The sequence below is a fragment of the Columba livia genome, chromosome 2 (assembly GCF_036013475.1).
Source record: "Columba livia isolate bColLiv1 breed racing homer chromosome 2, bColLiv1.pat.W.v2, whole genome shotgun sequence".
Lineage (NCBI taxonomy): Eukaryota > Metazoa > Chordata > Aves > Columbiformes > Columbidae > Columba > Columba livia.
The window spans coordinates 38,734,236-38,754,569 of record NC_088603.1 but is presented as its reverse complement, the minus strand read 5'-3'; the positions used below and the strand labels follow the sequence as shown (position 1 = coordinate 38,754,569).

Sequence of the window (20,334 nt, the reverse complement as noted above, 5' to 3'; positions counted from 1 at the left end):
TATTTTGTTAGCTGCAAAAGGTAGCTTTCCTAAACGCTTCCATTTATAAATTTAAGTTAAATTATCTGTGTTTTGTTCCTGAAACATTGGGGTAACTCTAGTTGTTAGGTGTTATGATACCGAAGTCTTGCTTTCCTCCATCTTATGTGGGTATATAGGCATTTGCACAAGTAAGAAAAGATTTTTATTCCTATTTTCAAGACTATTTTATGTGAAGAATATTCAAGAAGTCTGCCAGATGGGCTGCCTTTGCCATGGCAGTGATTTATGCAGTCCCCATGTAGGTTTCAGAAATGCCTACATGGATCCTTCAGACAAAGTGGTCAGTCTACATGAGGATGTCAGCACCTCTGCTCAAATACAGGCAGTTTTTTTCCCTATTTCTGCTTATGGATACTCTCGAGTTCATGTAGTCAAGTTACTTTCTCTGTTACTTTTTGAGAAAAATAATCTTTATATGTTGTGTCGTGTTATGCAAAACATAGTCATATGTTCTGTTCTGTAAATTAATTCAGTAACTTATTAATATCTTCGTTTTTTAAATTTCCACTGGTAAAATTTTCTTCATATTCAGAGTAAGTCGTTCCTTTTGTTTCAGCTAGTCTATGCTTTTCCCATTCTCCATACTCTGTTTGACTCACTTATAACTCAGGAAACATCAATGCAGTGATAGAGACCATTCTACAGTGTAACTTGTTGAAAACTAATATCACAGCACCATGAATAATATGAAAGTCACTGTGCTGCACTGGTATGAAATACATTGTCACCACCTCTGTTTTCAGAACTTAAATAGAGTAGTATTTTCTTTCGATACATAAACATTATTTAAGGCATTACCTGGGGATGTTTCTCCTATTTCCATGAGAATTTACAGGATCAGTATGTCGAATATATTGATCTTTCTAAGCAGACCAGTCACTGATCAGATCCAGGTGTGACTGGGTGGACTTGCGGTGTCTGAGCAATACATTTGTTATTGTTCATTATTACCTCAGTACAAGACTGTAGTCTCACTGTAGTTAAGTCCTCTGCAAATACACATATTCACTGTTCTTTATTTTCAGGCTTTGGTTTGTGTAAGGGGAAAATGCAGGAAGGAGGGTATAAAAAGCAGCAGAAGAAGGTAGGAAAGCAGAACAGCAAGGAAACGCAGTAAAGATACTTTGCTAATGGCTGTATGTAAATGATGCTGATGGTTGCTTTTAGGTTCTGAGTTGGCTACTGTTCTTTATTTAGTCACTGAGGCTTTTTTTGCTTAAGTTGTTAACACCTATAGAAATTAGAAGGAGCAGTAGTTGCGACAAATGGACTATGTAATCTGAAAATTGTATTTTGTCACATGTTTTAGTCACAAAACCTACTTGAAATCAATTGTCCAAACATTCACTTAACATATTAATAAATAATACAGGAATACTCTGAGCCCTCTTGAATTAGATATATTACATCTTGTTACAAAATTTAATGCCAGGCTTAATAACTCAAAGTATGCACTACAATAAAAATATATTTATATGCCAGTATATTGCAACTAGGAAGCTAATCCAAATTAAACAAACAAACAAAAAACAACAACACAAAAAGGCTCCACATAATAAAACCAAAAAAACCCTACAAAAATAAACTAAAAAAAAAACCCCAAACCAACCAACCAACCAACCCAAAAAAAGCACAACTACTTAGTTGGAACTGTGTAATATACTCATGTGTAGACAATTGTATTTACTTTACGTTCTAAAAAAGAAATTCCAAAATTTATTTCTTCAAAGTGAGTGTGTTTTTCACAGTTTATTTTTAAATGCAATTTAATTTATTTTGACAACTGTGGTCAGATTACAGGAAGGAGCCTTTGGATACTTACTTGCAAAATCAGTGTCTTTAAGACTTTTCTTCTAAATGTGTCTTGATGGTTGTGTTCGTTAGTTTTCTAATTGAAACATTGTAGAAACACAGTGAAGTACCAGCTTTTCAAAAAGTGGAAGATGCTGTTTCCAATTCAACACTATTAACTTCACATATTTTTAATAAGAAAAAATATTTAAAAATAACAATATTTCCCATTGTTATGTGAATAGAGTTCAATTATGTCACAGTAGTTGAAAAATTCCACATAAACATGTTTTGAAGAGCAACTTAAAAAAATATTGATTTACAAGTTCATTATTGAACAGTTAAAAGAGAGTTAATAAAAGATAGATGGCTGATCAGTTGTTGGAATTTTATTTAAATTTTTCTTAGAACCATAGCCTTGAAAATTTTTAGTGTGTTTATGACCAGCTGTAGTGTGCTATAGAACCCTGTACATTTTTTTGTTCTTATTAAAAATTAATGAACCACTTTCTAGAAAATACATCTAATAGTGTCAAGTTACTGAAATTTGTAAAATACAGGTTTTTAAGAAGTTCAGTCACAGGAGGAGGAACTGAAAATAATGCTGAGAAATAGCCAAGAATTGCAGGTTGATACAATTTTCAGGTTGAACACTGAAGAAGTCTTTGTTACTGCTCAAGTTCTCTCTCTGCCATTATTGTCTTCTTAAAAGTAAATAAATTGAACCACATGGACGTATCTTACATGTTGTATCCGTCTCTCCTGTTACATGATTATGTGAAATACTTATTTGACTTGAAATAAAAAATACTGGTTTTGTTCACTCGACTTTCTGTTATATGGAAATTTCCAGAAGAAATCCAATGCCTTTGGTCACTTGAATCCCTTCAGGTCAAACTAGAACTTAAAAAATGTTTTTAGCATTTTTTCCTGAAGCATCTTTATTCTCCATCCAAAGGTCAGTTTCAGAAGTCTGGTAGAGGGACTGCTACTCCAGCATCTTTGCTCCTGGTGGTTGGGCCTTATCCCAGCGCTGCTTGACTGATCAATGTGTGGAGAATATCATTCTAAGGACAACGGTCTCCTTTGCATTTGAGCACCTGCCACTATGTAAGTTATATTTTCCATGGTTTTTTTTCATTGATGTCATAGTTACACGTTTAGCATTTATAAAAACAATGTTCGTGATGTCTTTCCTCTAGTTGTCCAAAAATTATTTTGAACACCCTTTCTGTAAAAAAAAATAATCTTATTTTACCAACATAGGTGCTTTTCTCCCCACTTTACCATGTTACATTTTAAGAGAGAAGTGAAAATATTTACTATAGTATTTGGTTTTAAAAGTGACAGATAACTGTATTGAGATCTGCTTTCCACTGAACTGGTGAAACATAGGCAGTGTCAGCCGGAGCTTCTCTTTGCTTTCTCCCATAACACACCCTAAGTCCCGACCTGGAGGGGCCATTCACTATCTAATTCAAACCTCTCCTTACATTAACAACATGGCAGGATTTAGTAATGATACAGTGTTTGCCGTTAAGGACTTGCCAGTTTCGCCTTAAATAGCTAGATTATAATACCTCAGTTTGCCATACTCCCTCTGTTTAATTTGGAATTACCTTGCAAATTTGAAGGTGATGCTATTGAATTGTGTAAAGGAATTAGGAAGTTGAAATGCTAGCAGTGTAGAGTACAAGTATTGGTCTACAGAAAACCACTAATTCAAGAGACTGAAGGTCAGGGAATTCATTTTAATAGGGACAATTTTTTGCTTTTACTGACTTCCGTCAGTGACTTTAATCCGTTATTTTTCCTTCATATTGCTCTGGATAATTTAAAACCCTTTCTGAAAGATTTTTCAAGACATATATGTGCTTGTGTTATTGTATGTATAGTTTCTGTACCTTTTAAGTGTAGTTAGTTTTTCCTAGTGTTGAAATAAAGTACAGAATACTATGCAGTACATTAGAGCCTATGCATCAGAACAATTTTCACGCCTCACTCAATTCTTAATGTAAATTAGTAGGAACATTGGTTATCCATTTGAGAAATTGAGTTGGTATAAAAATAAAAATGCACTTATGGTGTGTGGTGCTTTGTGTATCATCTTGGGAGTGTTTTGCTGTTTATCTGTCACTTGCATTAGAAAAAGCAGCCACTGGCTGCAGGTGACATTAAAAATTAAAGGTTAACCTCAATTTCTTTACTGACCAGACGTGGGGCAGAAAGTTCTTCTGGATGTGTGCCTGAATTTTGGAACTGTCAAAAAGAGTTGAGAGGTAAAGACTGGTGCTTTTCATGGCTTACTCTTTTTGTATGTATGTGGCTGGTTATATGATTTTAGCATTTTCAGGTGTTTAGATTGCTTGTTATAGGTAGTATCAAGATCATTTGTCATTGCGTCCAACTTCATGAAATTAAAAAATGACATGATAATGCTGTAGTAAATAATTATAATTAACTTATTGTACTGATCTACATAATTTTGCAAATGTCTTTGTTACTTAGAAAAGCTGATTAAAATAGCTTTTTTCCTATTACTAAAGAATACGTGTCTTTCAAAAACTAGTTAAAATTGTTGAAAATCACTATAGCAGCTTTTGAATATTCTGATTGACAGTATACATTTAATATAAGACAAGATTTTTGCCCTCATGAACAAGCCTGGGAGATCTTCCTTTAAGTATGAAGGCTTTTGACAAAGTTGGCTTCTACCCCACGGCGAGTTCAGAGTGAGCAAAGTTCAGTGGTGGGATGCTTCCCTCCTCTCTGACTCCAAGCGTTGGAAGCAGCATTCAGACCAGTGCAATCCACTGGCTTCAAGCAGCAGCGCTCTGTCTGTAACCCACCAGATACCTTTCATTTGCAAAGGAGATGTTACATCTGTTCAGTAGTGGACCAGGGTACAGACAAGTCTTGATACTTGAGATGCAAACTCAAAGCTCTGGTGGCTGCTCTTACCTTCCATTTAATCTCTTCATTTTGCTTAAAAATACAGTAATGTAGCATGCATAGAATCAATAGATCTGTGTCGTGGTTTAACCCCAGCTGGCAGCTAAGCGCCACTCAGCAGCTCAGTCACTCCTTCCCCCTGGTGGGACAGGGAGGGAATCGAAAAGAAGTAAAACTCATGTGTTGATATAGTTTAATAGGACATCAAAGGAAGATAACATAATAAAAACAGCAATAATAATAACAGCAATAATAATAAGCAATGATGATGCTAATAATAAGAACAATAATGATAATAAATAATAATGATTATTATCATAATAACAACCACAACAACAGAATATACAAAAGCACAGGACAATTGCTCACCACTCATTGACCACTGCCCAGCCCATCCCCAAGCAGTGATCCCATCCCCCAACCAGCTCCCCCCAGCTTATATATTTAGCATGCCATTACATAGTATGGAATATCCCTTCAGCCAGTTTGGGTCATGTGTCTTGACATTGTCACCTCCTGGCTTTTTGTGCACCTCCCCGCTGGCAGAGCGTGAGGAGCTGAGCAGTCCTTGGCTTAGTATGAGCACTGCTTAGCAACAATTGAAACATTGGTGTGCTATCAACATCTTCCTCATACTAAATCCAAACCGCAGCACTATACCAGTCACTAGGAAGAAAGTTAACTCTCAGCCAAAACCAGGACAATCTGCTGCTTCTTGTTGGCTGCTGAGTGAAACTGAGAAAGGAAGAAAAATTAAATTGCCTTCTCTGTCTTCATGATTAAGAGGCTGCCAAAATGCACCTGTTTTCTTTCCCCATCCCCCATTTGCTGAACACTGAATGTCTTCTGTCCTTGGCTATTTCACCTATTCTTAGGAAAACAAGAAAATAGAAATTTCGTTAAAGAAAGCAATGAATATTGCTTTAGATGAGAACATTGCAATCGAAGTTTTTGAAGAACCCTAGTATTTCAGATGTGTATAATTGTTTTAAAAATATATATCCATGTGCTTACTTCACAGTAAGCTTGACACACTTGTTTCAGGACTGGTTTGCTGTAGATTTTTCAGACTTTGAATTAAATCATGTTAAGAATTTTGTGGTGGGAAAGTGATAGTGCTCATGTCACGTGTTATACTTATTATTCTTAATTTCATAAACCTATATTTAAGACCAATAATTTATCTGAAGACAAAATATTTGCAAATGACAGTTACTTATTTTCTGGTATTTCCCTCTGCTTGAAATTATTCCAGTCTTCTCCAAGGTTGATTTCACTTAACGCTTCCTGGTTTCTTGCATTTCAGACTTTTTGTGTTGACATAATAATGAAACTGGTGAAACCAGTTTCACTATTGAAATTATTTGTAAGGAAACCAAATTACTATATAGCTTTAAACATATTTCCTTTGACTTCAGGAGTAATTAAATCCCATGTAATAGTTGATAATTGTTGACTTGCAGCCTGGCTCTAGAGCGTTCGTTTTATAAATGGGATTATGAAACATCAGGTAATATGGACTTTATTTTTCAGAGGAAGTATTTCAGATAATTAAATATTGCAGAAAGTGCTTAGAATTTGAAATGCAGTACCTTCTAAGAAGATATCTCTGAATGATTTTATGTATTTTCTTACAGGCTGTAGAATAGGTGGCATTTTATAATTTGTCAGTTACTTCCTTTAAGTTCAAATAAACTTCTGTATCGGTCTAAAAAGCATTATCTAGTGACTTGCAAACATGTTACAGATGGCATCTTTTCTTAAACACTACAATAATCTGTGGTTTGTGGAGCAACTAAATTACCCATTTGTTACACAGTTACGCAGCTCATAGAGGTCATCACACATCTGTATGAGCTGAACATTTTAAGTCTTTCAAAAAAATGAAAAAACCCAACACGCATTCATTGCAGTGTTTTTGTTGTTGCTGTTCCTACAGTGTGGGTGGTCAAGTGCCTGGACCTGCTTTGCAGAGATGGGCTATAGCGAGTGATACTCAAAAGCTAAGGGATTTTTTCTTAGATATAGCAAAACTTGCAGGACATGCAGCTTCAAAGGGAGGAAGAACAGGCTTGGGGTGGAGAGTTATTTTGCAAAGCACTAAAATCAAGTTATATCAGTTCCCCTTCAATAGTACATAATATCACCTCAAGACCAGTCGTTCCCATAGTTTTATTTTCAGTAGCTGTTGGATTCTGCTGGTAGGGAGTAGATCTACTGTGTGTTATTACCACATTCTCTTCAGACATTCTTTCTTCTTTCTTGGTACCTTGTCAGGATTTATCCATGATATGTAGCTGGTCCTCACTTGACAAAACTGGAACAACTTCACATCCTCCTCAGTTCAAGTTGCCTCTGGCAGTGGTTTTTTTTCTGCTGCATCTCTCTTGCCCCTGCCCCATGGCAGTCTTTCCCTTTGGTCTCCTGAGCTTCATTTTGGACCATGTGGCTCTGAAGTTTGAGCTGGCCTTGGGCAGAACCCAGCCAGATCTGGCAGAGCTCTTTTTCATTGTGCTTGGTGCCTGCTTTATAGTTTGTTGTCATTTTAACCAGGAAACCAGCTTCGCTAGTTGGAACTCCCAGTACTAAGACCTTACCTCTGTCTTTCAATATTTAAAGAGTGCTTGTAAGAATGATGGAGAGAGACTTTTTACCAAAGCCAGTATGGATAGGACAAAGGCTAATGGATTTAAACTAGAAGAGGATGAATTTAGATGTGATATAAGGAAGAAATTCTTCACCATGAGGGTGGTGAGGCACTGGAACAGGCTGCTCAGAGAAGTTTATGGATGCCGCATCCCTGGAAGTATTCCAGGCCAGGTTGGATGGGGCTTTGAGCAACCTGGTCTAGTGGAAGATGTCTTGTGGAATAAGCAAGAATTTCTCTACACTATAAACAGTGTTCAAACTTTGTCTTGAGACATTAATCTCATGTATTTTAAAATCCTGGAAATATACTCTATATATTGAAATATCCTCTAAGCTGGAGCCAAGAAAAAGTTGTCATTCTCGCATAGCTGCCTTTGGTGGAGGGGAGAGAGGAACAGAGAGAACAAAAGGAAGAAAACCTGATCTCTTTAGGTGAATATGTTCTTCCCATAAAACATAACAACAAAAAGCAGATCAAGACACTCTCGCTTGGCGACACTCGTACCATCTGACAAGAAGTGATTTTACTGAATTTAAAATCCAGAAGCAATAGTATTTCTTCCATGAGTAAATAGGAAGGAGACCTTAAATACGTGTTGTTCTTGAAAGCACTGATTGTACTTAGTTGTTTTTGGTCATTTAGACTTAGGCTTTGGAAAGTACTTAATTTAAAGCAAATACAGGAGTACTTGTCTGAATGTGCAGATTTACTGACTATTCACTAGGAATATAAATACTTGAACGGAAATTTAGTGAAGTTGCTTGTGGGGTTTTGTTTTATGGTTTGTTGTTTTTATTTTTTCTTTGTGGGTTTTGGTTTGTTGGTTGGTTGGTTTTATTTAACAGAAAACTTGTACAGTATCTTCAGGTGGGTTTTGACTTCAAAATTTTGAAAAAACATGTACTTTGTAAAAAGTAAGTTCTGACAAAAGCAAAGGAAATGCCTAAATGTTTAAGTTGTGAATCAATTTTGTCTAATCAGGATTTAGTGCTCCAGTTGAGGATATTTTGTAGTGTGAAACTTTGTTCTGGAAATATAGTGACCAGCTAGATGAGTAGTGACCATCATTTCATACAATAAATATATTTTGATGAATGAAATGTAGATGTTGAATGAATTTGTAGGGTTTTTTTTCATGAAAACGATAGTTATGAAAGCTGCATGGATTTGAAGCATTTTGGGGTGAAAAAGTAATGGTTTTGTTTTACTTTAATGTTTAGATTTTTAGAAAATATATGTAGTAGATTATTATAAACATGAAGACATTCTCATACAAAATCTGTTTCTCATTCCAAAAGATAATATAATACATCATTAAAAGGATGAACTTTTTAATATAAAAAAGAAAGTTCTAGTATTCAGCAGATTTCTTCAGTTGTGAAGCTCTACACAGTGATCTGCCTTATGATTCTAGATTCTTTGAAAAGAAAATTTGACTAATGTAGTTTTTTGTAACTTTTCTGACACTGCTCTTCTGATGTAATTGCTTTCTTGAATATATAGTTAATGGCCAAAATTAAAATGCAGGAACCTAAAACACAGAAGAATTCATGGGCAAGCTTCTTTCAAGAGTTGTAGTAAAAGCTGCACATCAGACTTAGGCAGTATTCAAATAGTTTTCAGCATCTTGTGACTATTTTAATTTTCGTAATTAGTGTTGAGGTTACTTTAAGGTTTCAGTATTTTCCAGCAGCAAATATTAGAGAGTGGTATTAGACTGACTTCACTGTTTCCCGTACAAACAAGCTCTGTAAGTTTGGGAAGGTTTCCTCAACATCCCTGATTATTTTGCTGTTAAGGGTCCCACAAAATAACTGACTCTTTTCACAGTATTTGGTACCGGTCTTTGGTAGCCATAATTCAGACCGGTGCAGCAGTTATACCCCTACTGACTTCCCTTTTGCTAGCAATTCATCAGAAACTTGGGAAATTTAGTATTTCACACAGAAAATAAAGTCGATTCAAGCAATTGTGGAAAGGGAAATGATACTTAATGGAAGAGACAGTTTGATAGTTTGGGTCATCGATCGAGTCCATACATTTTCCACCTGCCAAACTGGAACATAAAACGTGAAGTCCTTTTAGATTCTTTTCTATTACATGGCACAAAGGTAAGAGTTACCAGAAAAGTCACTGTTCTTTATTATAGGGTTTCTCTTCGAATGTATACACAGTCCTTGAATTTCAAGTTATATCTTCTAATGCTTACATGCTGAGTAACTTGAAAAACAACATCCATAAGCAGCAATTTTATCATACACGGGGCTGATCTGACTTGTCTCATGTGCCCAATTTTGCTTCCTTCAGATAAGTAGCATTTCTGCATTCACATAGTGGTTCTCAGGTACCAGGGAATCACCTCTTTAAAAATAACATATGCATCTGAGACTGGTAGTTTGAGAGCTGTTTCATTACATATATTTGCATTTACAGTCTGAATATGTCCTACTAAACTCTTACCAAAACACAAAAAAGCTCCTCATTTCAAAATAAGTCAGAATATTTGATTTGACAGTTTTTTCATTTTGGAAGCGTAGATTTTTTGAGTCACATGTTAAAAGATTGAAGGGAATACTTAGCTGACCATCACAGAAAAATCATGACAAAGCATACATAGAAATACACATTTTTTGTGTGAGTGTATGTGTTAAGATAGATATGAGAGTTGAATATTCTTAACTGTAAAGTTTCTTTTCCACTCTGAGGATTTTTAGAAACCATTATATCCATTTGGTGGAGCAACAGCTTATTTAATGAAAATTGATATTTTTGAGTTTTTCGTTCTTTTATAACATCTGTAAATATGTTCCCAAACTCTACATGCAGTTCTGTAATTAACATAGTGTTTCCATGGCATTTTGTCAATGAATAGTAAAAATATTATTTATGCAGATGGGGAAAAAAAAAACATTTTCATCAGCAGTACAGTGGTTGAATTTTGTGGCAGTTGAAATATAAGCCAGAAATGTAAAATTTGAGTTTTGTTACCTTCTTAAATACCTCTGTAGGTTTTATGCACTCTGAATTAGCGGTGAGGTGTAATCCAGCACCTTTTCTATATAGGGGTAAGATCGATTTAGGAACAAAGCATTTTCTCCTTTTGCAGAAGATCTGTAACTCTCTGATCACAGCACTTCAGTTTCTTTATTTTTCATCGGTGTTTTCTCTCCGTGTAATGTACATAGGAAGTTAATGATGAAACAGTAGTAAAGTGTTCATTGAAACTTAGAATTATAGTATTTGCAAATGTAAAATCATAATTTACATAAATGTTATAGTCAAGAACATTATGAATGTAAATATGCCTTCATCTATTCTCAGTCTTATAATGCCATTCGTTGTCCAGTGGGAGATGAAGAGTGATGTTGAGACTGCCGTTTAACCTATTATAGCAGCCTAAAAAAATTAAATAGCCTTGATGTAAATATGAGGTGGGAAAAGAGTATTCATCTCCATTAACTGACATAAAAAACCATGGTAAGAATAACAGGCGGGTGGGTGTGCATTAAGCAGTGAAATCCCTAAATTCGGACTCTAATTATAAGCACAAGGACAATTGCCTCCCACGTACTTAAACTGTTATGGGTTTTTCAGACAGAAAATATGCTTCACGGTTATTCAGGCACCAAATATGGATTTTCTTTTGCATTCTTTTTCATCTGATACATAATTCCTTCTCCCTTGCTACTAAACGAGGGCCTAATGCTAAAGAGGTGAGTTTGTTATGTCTTCTTTGATACAATTAGGTCTTTAAGCATTTTTCTGAATCTTGTAACTATGCTGGGGAAGTTCTACCTTTTCTATGGTGCCATAAGCAGGTGTTGCACCATTATATTCAGAATATTTGGGGCAATTATTTTAGCTTTGATTTTTGTTCAACTGTTTCAGCTTCAAACTGAAAGACCTATGGATGACCAGTGGCTGATTAACCTATTGCACCACACAAGTAGCTCTTCCTTTGTTTCTTGGTGATATATTCTTCTGAATATACTCTTCCCTGAAATTATTTTTATGTTACATTATATAAAGTAATTTTTTGTATTCAGTAATTGGAGAAATTGGCCTGTAAAACTGTCTTTTAAAGTTAGTTTATAGCAGTTTATTTAACAAACTGCTTTCAGTTTTGATTATTTAGCCATTCCGTCTTTGACATAATACAAGATAAAGGTTTAATATTTTTCTTAACCAAAATAATTACTTCACCTTTAGCCTTTGATGTTTAAGATACAAGAGGAGATGCATTATGTCCATAGTTAACCTGATGTAATAGTTAAGATGTTGTATTTCTAGACTGAATTTGTCTGAGTTTTGCTTTGCAGTAACTGTCTCTTACTATCCTTTTCTATGCTCGATTAGAGAGTTATTGACTGTTACATCTTTTCCACGTATAGTTATCTGCAGATCTCAAGTCACCTTTAATCTTATCATAAATAAACTAAATACTGATTTTGTATCTCTCAGACACACATCATAACAAGAAGGTTTTCCTGATTGTTATCCTCGTAACTCCTTTTTGGGCCCTTTTAATTTCAACTTTCCTTTAAATTTAAGATACCAGGCCTGATTATGGCATTCCAGTGATGCCATATGTGCAGATAATTTCAGGTCCTTAGTACTACCATATATTTCCCTGTAATGCACCCAGGGTTTGTGTGTAGCTTCTTAGCTACAGCAACATAGTAAGAGCAAAAAAAAGCAGTTGGTTATTTACTTTGACTTTTAAGTTCTTCAGGGATTCACTACTTTCTAGGATGTAATCCTCCGTTTTATGTGGCCTGTCTTCTGTGTTCTTAATGTTCTTAAGGTAAATAAATGAAAATAATGTAATTTCTGTTCTGAGATTTACTTAATTTATGCAGCTTATTGGAAGCAGTTTTGCTTATTTTGGTCATCGCAGAGCTTCAGCTTTTCCCATAACAGTGAAGTTAGTCACCATGTTTTATATTTATTTTGTGTGATTGATATTTTAAAAGAGACAATAAAGGAGACTTCACAAAGCATTAAAGCGTTAATACAGCACAAAGAAGCCTTATAATGTGTTTAGCTTGTGCTGATACCTAATGATACAGCAAAAAAGCACTGTTGTACAAGGCTGCTTTTAAGATCCAAGGGAACCAGAGGTATTGTTAAGAATAATAGATAGCATATCTCGGATTAATTTTTTTAAATTTGTTTTTTAGAAGTACAAACACAAAAATCCTGTCTTAATCTTTCTCTTTCTTTAAGGTATGCTGCTTATTTAGCTTTTAGTAACTTGTAATTTAAGATCACAGTTATTAGGTGTATTTCTGCATTTTATATATCGCTCCCAGATGCTACAGTATTAGTTTTTATCACTGCATATTTTATGAAATGTCAGCCTTCTGTTGGCTGTTCACGCAGCATTGTTAGTGATCAAAGCCACAACATAAAGGAGAGGAATCCAAACAGTTGGCTTATCTTTGTCCTTCATTGTGACACAATACCATAAAATTACTTTGCTATATAAAAGGCAAGCAAAGCTTCATGTAGCACACTCTGAAAAGGTGAACTTTTTGTTATGCTCAACAAAATAGATAAATTCTTATCGGTGATATTTTCTGTAAGGAAAGTAAAGTTAGCAATGATATGTTTTCAGTTTGGAAAAAGTTTTCATCTTTGGCTGCCTTTTTAAAGCACCATGTTCTTTTTTATATTAAAATGCTATTATAAATTTATCCATTAAGACTTTTTGAAATGAAAGAAATGTTGTGGCCTTTAGAGTAACCTGTGTGATGTATTTCTGAGCTTCTCTGAGATACAATTAGTCAAGGCATGTTTTATCATTTGAAGAGTGATAATTGGAAAGATAGTAGTCTTTACATTATTAAAACTACTGGTGATTATCAAGTATATTTGCCTTCTAGTTTGGCTTTTCATGTGTGAGATTATTTGCAATTTATCTAAATTTCTGATTAAAAATATCAGAACAAATATCAGCCTTAATGTTTCTGCTTGCCTAAGTGAGTTATGTATCAGAACAGAAGTAATAAAGTAGGAAAAACTCTATGAGCTCTGGAGATATTCTATAGGAATAAAAATCTTGAATGATTTTGATCAGCTGTTGTGTATGCCCTGCACAGCAGTTGGTTCAATCAATTTTATGTTTTGGGATGGTTTTATTAAAACGAGCTGCTGCGTTCAGTAAATCATTGTAAAGATGCAAGCTTTGTATATGCTTTTTGGGGACATGCAGCTTACCAGTGCCATCTCTCAAACCTTAAGTTGGCTCTCAAGACTTAAGTCGGCTCACCAAGAGGCTGGACTGAATTAGTGACCCCCTTACAATGTGGAGTATTGATCAGGACAGAACACAAAAAAAGAAACATAGTCTCATACTGTGAAAGTGGTAGAGAAATTAAAAAGCAAAATATTTCTGTAGTGTTGTGGAGGTCAAAGGCCGGCGTGACAGTAAGCAAAGCTCTGCACACCAAAGCTCTGGACAGTATCTCTTAAAACAGATTATGATGATGCACATAACTTGATAGAACATGTTTGTCTTTCCAACTGCTGGTGTCATCATGTTTTTCAGTAACTTAAATGCATGTATTCTCTCGCAGAGTGTGACCATATTTTGATAGATGCTTCAGAGGTTTTGAACAAACTAACAGTGGTATTTTTCTGCATGGTGTTGTGCTCAAGATGGCCACATTAATCCATTTTTACTTGAAATCTGGCACTGGAAGAGGTTGTTCCCATGTACCTTCAAAGATTTTGTTACTTCTTTCGTGATGTGTTTTGAAAATACAGCAGGTAGAAAACACACTTCTGACAAGTGAGTTAAGGTTGAAGATGTTTAGTATATCAGAAACTTTCAGTAATTGATTTTGAAAAGTGGAAATTGGAAAAACAAAAAGTTCTGATAAAAATAAGTAGTTAATCCACCAGCTACCTGACAATAGTGTGCTCAGTGCAGGCCATCCTCCCTGTATGAATATGCCGTCAAACAGAGCCTGCAGAACTTCCACCTTCTCCTCAGCCTCGCTACCAGCATCAAGTTTGTGATCCTTCTCCTACCCCTCACAACTGAAAGGGCTGAACATCAAAAGCTGCGGACCTATTCCCCGCCTTTCTCAGATAAGGCCTTTTTGTAATTGTTTCTGTTCTGATTTATTGAAGAAGTAGGACTCCTATTGTACGTTTTCATCCACTGCTTACCTGAGAAGTTAAATTTTACATGTCTTATATCCAGTATGATTCTGGTTTGCTGAGGAATGCAGAAAAATCTCCAACTTGACCTGGCTGTGATGACGGATTTAGAGTCCCCAGAAGGACTGTGATGCTTATAGCAAGGTTACTGTTCTCAGTAAGAGCTGTGCTCCTAGGGAAGAGAGATGTAGGAGATTCTATACACAGTACTACAGGTGCCTGAGAATCAGGAGGCCAAATATGTTGACACTTTTCCTTGCAAGTCCATAAGAAATTTAGGTGGACATGGAGAGAAGGCAGAAAGGAATGATTACAGTCTGTTTACAAGAGTGAAGTAATTTCTCCTCTGCTAAACCTGGTACCCTTATCAGAGGTTTCAAAAGCCTGTGGTTGGAGGGTAAACTTTTTGTTCAGGGCTCCTTTTTATTTGCACATCTAAGATTGCTTCAACCACCTGTTAAGCAGATGCTAAAGGCACTGTAAGAGGTGGAAACATACAGAGTTTATTAAAACAGGTTCTCATGTCTTTACACTGGTGAATCTCTTTGATTCGATGACCAGGCAGTCACACATTCAATATTAAATGTGCAGCTTTCACATCTCCATTTGCAAACCTAATGTACACCAAATGCACAGTGACCAAAAGTGGAGTCATGTCCCAAAATGAAGTATAATACATAGTTGGAAAAATGTGATGCTTCTTTCTATAATTGGTGCTCTGTAATGCACAGTTTCAACCTTTGCACGTAGAGGTGGTAAATAGAGATGGGATGATAGCTCTTTGTTAATCTACTGGATATAATCAAGGCAGCTTGGTGCCTTTTAACCTGATATTCTTGAATCTTTATATGGACTTCTGGAACTGATGTGCTTTGGAAACTTAATTTCACTTTACAGATTTATTTTTTGTGTGCATATGCTTGAAGCATTTTGTAGATTGGTCCTACAATTTGTGAGCATGTAACCTTGCTTCCATAGAAAAAACATCTATGACAGCTGGTTGCAAAGGCATTCTTTAGTAGTTGAATGAATGCAGCAGTTTATAGAGCTTGCAGACGATGCTAGCACTGGCAAAACCAGAGGTTTTTCAGCCCTTTGTTAACGCACAGTATCCTCAAATGTCTGACCTGAGAGTTATAAATGTAACTGACAGAGAGAATTGAGGCAAATTCGTAGTCAGAAATTTCTTAATAAGATATAAATTGCTAGTTTGGACTTGATTCCCTGTTGATGAAAATTGTGTTTCTGAAATGTAGCTGTACGAGTTTACGCAAGGGATATCACAGCATTTTTACCTGCGGGATGTATCAGTCAGATTGCTGTTCTGCGCTGCAGAGAGCTCGACGAAGGTGAATAGTGCTTATAAACAAAATCATGTACAAGAGTGTTATACTACAGCCACCCGTTAAGGACTTCATGTGGACCCTATCCTCTCTTATTAGCAACATGCTAAATTGTTTTGAAATGTTTGCAGTTTTTGTGAGTGTGTGTCTCTGGGCTGCTAGAATTAGCAAAGGGAAAAGTCAGTGAGGTTTCTGGGAAGCTGTCTTCAGTCTACCTGTTTATTTAATATACAGATTATTATTAATGATGAGTACAATGGGAACTGTGAGTGTTGGCTCATGTGCAGAAGTTACAATGGTAACAGTAGAATAATTTAGATCTTTTCAAAGCTAATGAAGTTTTAGTTCAGAATTTATTGGTAAAATTTAAAGTGCTAAAGACATGTTTTTTTGAATACTTGAGATTCTATATAATTTAAATGGAAGCTGTTAGAAATTCCTCTAACTCAACATTAGGCCACGTCATGTAGTGCTATCTTCTCCTCCTATATTTTCCCTCAAAAAATTACACTAGAGAAGCAATTCTGCATTTACAGAAGTTTCCCTTTATTCTCTGGCAACTGAGGAAAAACTGCAGTGCTTCAGACTTTGTTTTGATAGTTTCATTGATAGTGACCATAACAATGCCTCCTTAATATATAGTGGAAGTGTTGACTTATGATGTAAAAAAAGTTGGGTGGTATCTGAGAAAATTTTTACTGAAAATCTTTTCCTATACCTTGCAGTTCAAATTCAGAGCAGTGAAATTTGCAGTGGTGATAAAAGCAGGTGCTTCATAAAGCCTTGCAAATGTGTGTCCAACATCAGGCAAGCAAAGGGGTGGGATTCTATCTGCTCTGTCTGAGGAAGAGGGGCTTGGTGGTCAAGTCTTTCACCAAAGTGATAGGGGCAGGTTTGGAAGGGGAGGACCAGGCTTTTCGGGTTGGTGAAGAAGCCATCCACAGGCTCCTTCAGCAGTGTTACTGAAGAAGCAATCTGGCCAAGCCAGAAGAGGAGTTTGAAACAAAGGGGTGCTTTGTAACTGTGGAAAGATTGTGAGGATTAATGGTTGGTTTGGATGCATTAATAAATCCCAGGTTGCACTTCTTACAAATCTGCATTTGTAAGGATTCAAGCCTGTAACATTCTTTGTGTTAAAAAACATACAAAGGTAATGAAACAGGCTTAGAAAGCTCAAAAGAACTTCAGAGTGTTTCAGTTTGGAGGATATGAACAGAATGCTGAAGAAATAGGAGTGTTGCAGAGATTTGGGCTGTATTAAATGTCCAGTTTCCTCACAGAATGTGTGGTGCTAAGCGCTTCCATATAAATACTGGCAAAGACCCAGGTTTCAGTTTCACTGAAGTCCACTCCAGCTGTAATAATTGTAGGCATGAGATTGCAGTACTTATATTTTCATCAGGTGCACTTTGTTTTAGTTGTAATATTAAAATGTGGCAAATTGCTGTTCAGGTATGAATGGAGAGTTCATATTCCTAATTTTTATTATATGCTGAGAGGATTCTTATTTCAGCTCGAGGCTTGAATATATTTTAAGAGTGTTGAAAAGGAATTTAACATGTTTGACTTCTGATTTGGAGACCACAGAGACAGATTGTTCTCTTTCACAGCAATTAAGAAGGTTACTATTTTAAAATATATGTCTGAGGTTGCAAAGGGGCTAAAGAGAAGAAAGATTAATGGTTTCTGCATTTAACTGATGTGCCATTCACACCAGTTAACAAAGAGGTTGCTTAATGGTAGGAGATGTGCTGCCTTTTGGGGCTTCTTGTTGGATCACTTGCCAGTCACTGGTGTCCTGTGATTGTATGGGGAATGTGATTGCCTTTCGAACTTTGCATCTGATGAAACCTGTAGGGAGAAGGTGCTGAGAGGAGATAGTTAAGGCTAACAAGTGATATAGGCATTGATCCTGTCTTCTGCTCACTGATGAGCTGGCAAATGAGTAATATGTCTCTCTGTTCATAATGGCTAAAATAGGATAAGCTGAGGAATATCTGAACTTTAGGCATGAGAGACTTTCAGGCCCAGGAGGACACAAATGGGTCTGTTTAGGCTTGGCCAGGGAGGCCTTGCCATCTGTAGGGATGAGTAGACTTCTGCCATGAATAGCAAAACAAAAGATGTGACAGATACAAGAAGAGTCTCCTGCTTCCCTCCCCACCTCTTCTTCTGCTTTGAATTGCATTATGGATTTTAAATTCACACAAACGTAGATGATGTACAGCTAAACCAGTGTTTATGTAGAATATATACAGAAAAGGATGGCATGCGCTTTTATTGCTCTTCGTTTTAGATTTGTAACAACAAGACAGTAGGAGAAAGATGGCTGAAAACGTATTCACAGTTTTAAGGGCTACTAAGGAAGAACTCGATTGTATAAACATATGCTATTTCTCCCCTAGTTCTGTAAATGTAAAGAGAGAAATTCTTTCCACTCCCCTGACTTCATTTTCTCCTCAGTGTTTTAGTTTTTTAGCTTAACCTAAACCATTTGATATTGAGTAAGAACACAATATAATGGCAACATTTAGTGCGTTTCTGATATAGTGGACTTACAGTGCTTTGTAATGTCTAGCACCAAGTGAATATTTATAGCATTGGCAATGAGAAATGAAAAAATCACAACTGTGGCATCATTAAATTTGTTTTGCACAAGCTTAGAGTTTTACTCTCTGCTTTTCTATACATGCTGAAAGTCGAGATACTGAAAGTTTAGAGGCTAAACTCTTGACTTAATGTCTTGGGCAGAGCTGGGGGGTTCACTTGCATTCCACTTCTGATGCATGAACAGAAGATTGTATTTCTCTGGGAAGTCTCTTTACTTGTATGTTGTAACCCATTGTGTCAGATTTTTTAGATTATTTTCTTAGCATACTTTCCTCTTTTGGATAGTCCAAAATATTTTGTTTACTATTCACCCACTATTCCTCCAACCAAATTTAATGCTTCATCTATGCCGAGCCCCCCACAGGAACACATGACTTAGGAAAGGGACAAAATCAGCAGAAAAATAGGTGGTCTGAGCATTTATGCATTAAATATGCATGTTAATTAGAAAAAATTAGAAAAAATATGAAAACAGATGTTACATAAATTATTTCAGTCTCAGGATAGTAGTAACTTATACACTGACAATAACTTTTATACGTGCATATGTATGGATATGTCTGTTTCTGTATTTTGGAACATTTGTACAACTCCTACATGGATAGCAATAGCAAAATAACTTCTAGCTTAGTTGTGCCCTCTGAACTCTACCTGTACTTGTGGGTGTTTTTCTCCTTAAGGAAAGTTTCTGAAAAAGGCACTGCCGTCAGGATTGGTTGAATTTTAAGACTCTCAAGGGGTATTTCAGGTGACCAGCATTAAATCTATGGAAAATATTTTTTCTGCATATTGATATTGTACTAGGCAGCTGAAATTTTAAAATGTAGTTGCAACCAAGTCCTTCATTGTCTGACATATATCCCACTCTTTGTTGTGATCTCTTTTAGTTCTCTTATCTGCGGTGGAAAAAAAAATACATTCCTAGGGCTTGCTAGGCGGAGGTAGTCCAGCAAAGATAACTAAAATGTTAAGAATGTGATAACAGAAGAGAGAATTCTGTGAGTGGATATTCATGCTAGAATTCATCTGCTCTTAGTGCAGTCATTTTGTCATTTTATAAAGAAGACACTTCTGACTGACAACCAATTTTCTGAATATAAATTCTGATATAATTTGAATAATTACATAATTTCTGTCCATGTTGAAAAATCAGACATATGTGCAGTTCGTATTCTAATTATCACCACCAGAGACTGAAAAGTTAACTTCTCAGAAAATGAAGGCGATGCAACATGCAATAAGGGGAAATGTTGAAATATAAAGACCTGTTGCCTTCTTTAAATTTTCAGATAATTATTTCAGTATAACATTCTACTTTTCTAGCTTGATAGCTTTCATATTGTTTGAAACCTTGTTTTGTTTGTTTGTTGGTTTAGTTTTGTTTGTTGTTGTAGGAAGATAAAAGACTGCAAGAAGTAGACAATGAATTGTGGAAGAAGAGGGATAATAATATTTCTAGCAGATTGTTAGTATTGAAGAGTTTTTAAAATAGTGTGCAGGGTATGCAATTGCTATTCTAGCAGATGCATTATGCTAGTAAATGTATGAGAATGTGGTACTATATGAAAATGAATTACAGAAAACTATTAAGAAATCTTATTTATGTCTTGAAGAGGAAATATATTACCATAAATCCTACTTTATACCAATAAATTCTGTTGCCTACACAGAATTATTTAAACAGGGAAAAAAAATCAGTGTTGTGTTAATCCTTCACTGCACATGTATTCATTCAGATTGCAAGAGTCAGATCACATGGGGAGAAAAGGAAATTGTATA

At 35.7% G+C, this 20,334-nt stretch overlaps 1 protein-coding gene across 25 annotated transcripts in view; it reads left to right on the top strand.

The window, feature by feature from the left end:
* The window catches only part of TBC1D5 (TBC1 domain family member 5), a 315,378-nt gene that overhangs the window by 61,519 nt on the left and 233,525 nt on the right, over positions 1 to 20,334 (top strand). For 11 of the 25 annotated variants that reach the window (XM_065051507.1, XM_065051503.1, XM_065051514.1 and 8 more), the window contains one exon: positions 2,792 to 2,943. The exons of 4 other annotated variants lie outside the window; for them this stretch is intronic. The gene's annotated coding sequence lies outside the window, so the exon portion shown is untranslated. Of the gene's footprint in view, positions 1 to 2,791; positions 2,944 to 4,047; positions 4,113 to 20,334 lie in introns of all 25 variants that reach the window. 10 more of the 25 variants (XM_065051508.1, XM_065051504.1, XM_065051495.1 and 7 more) reach the window with 1 other exon arrangement.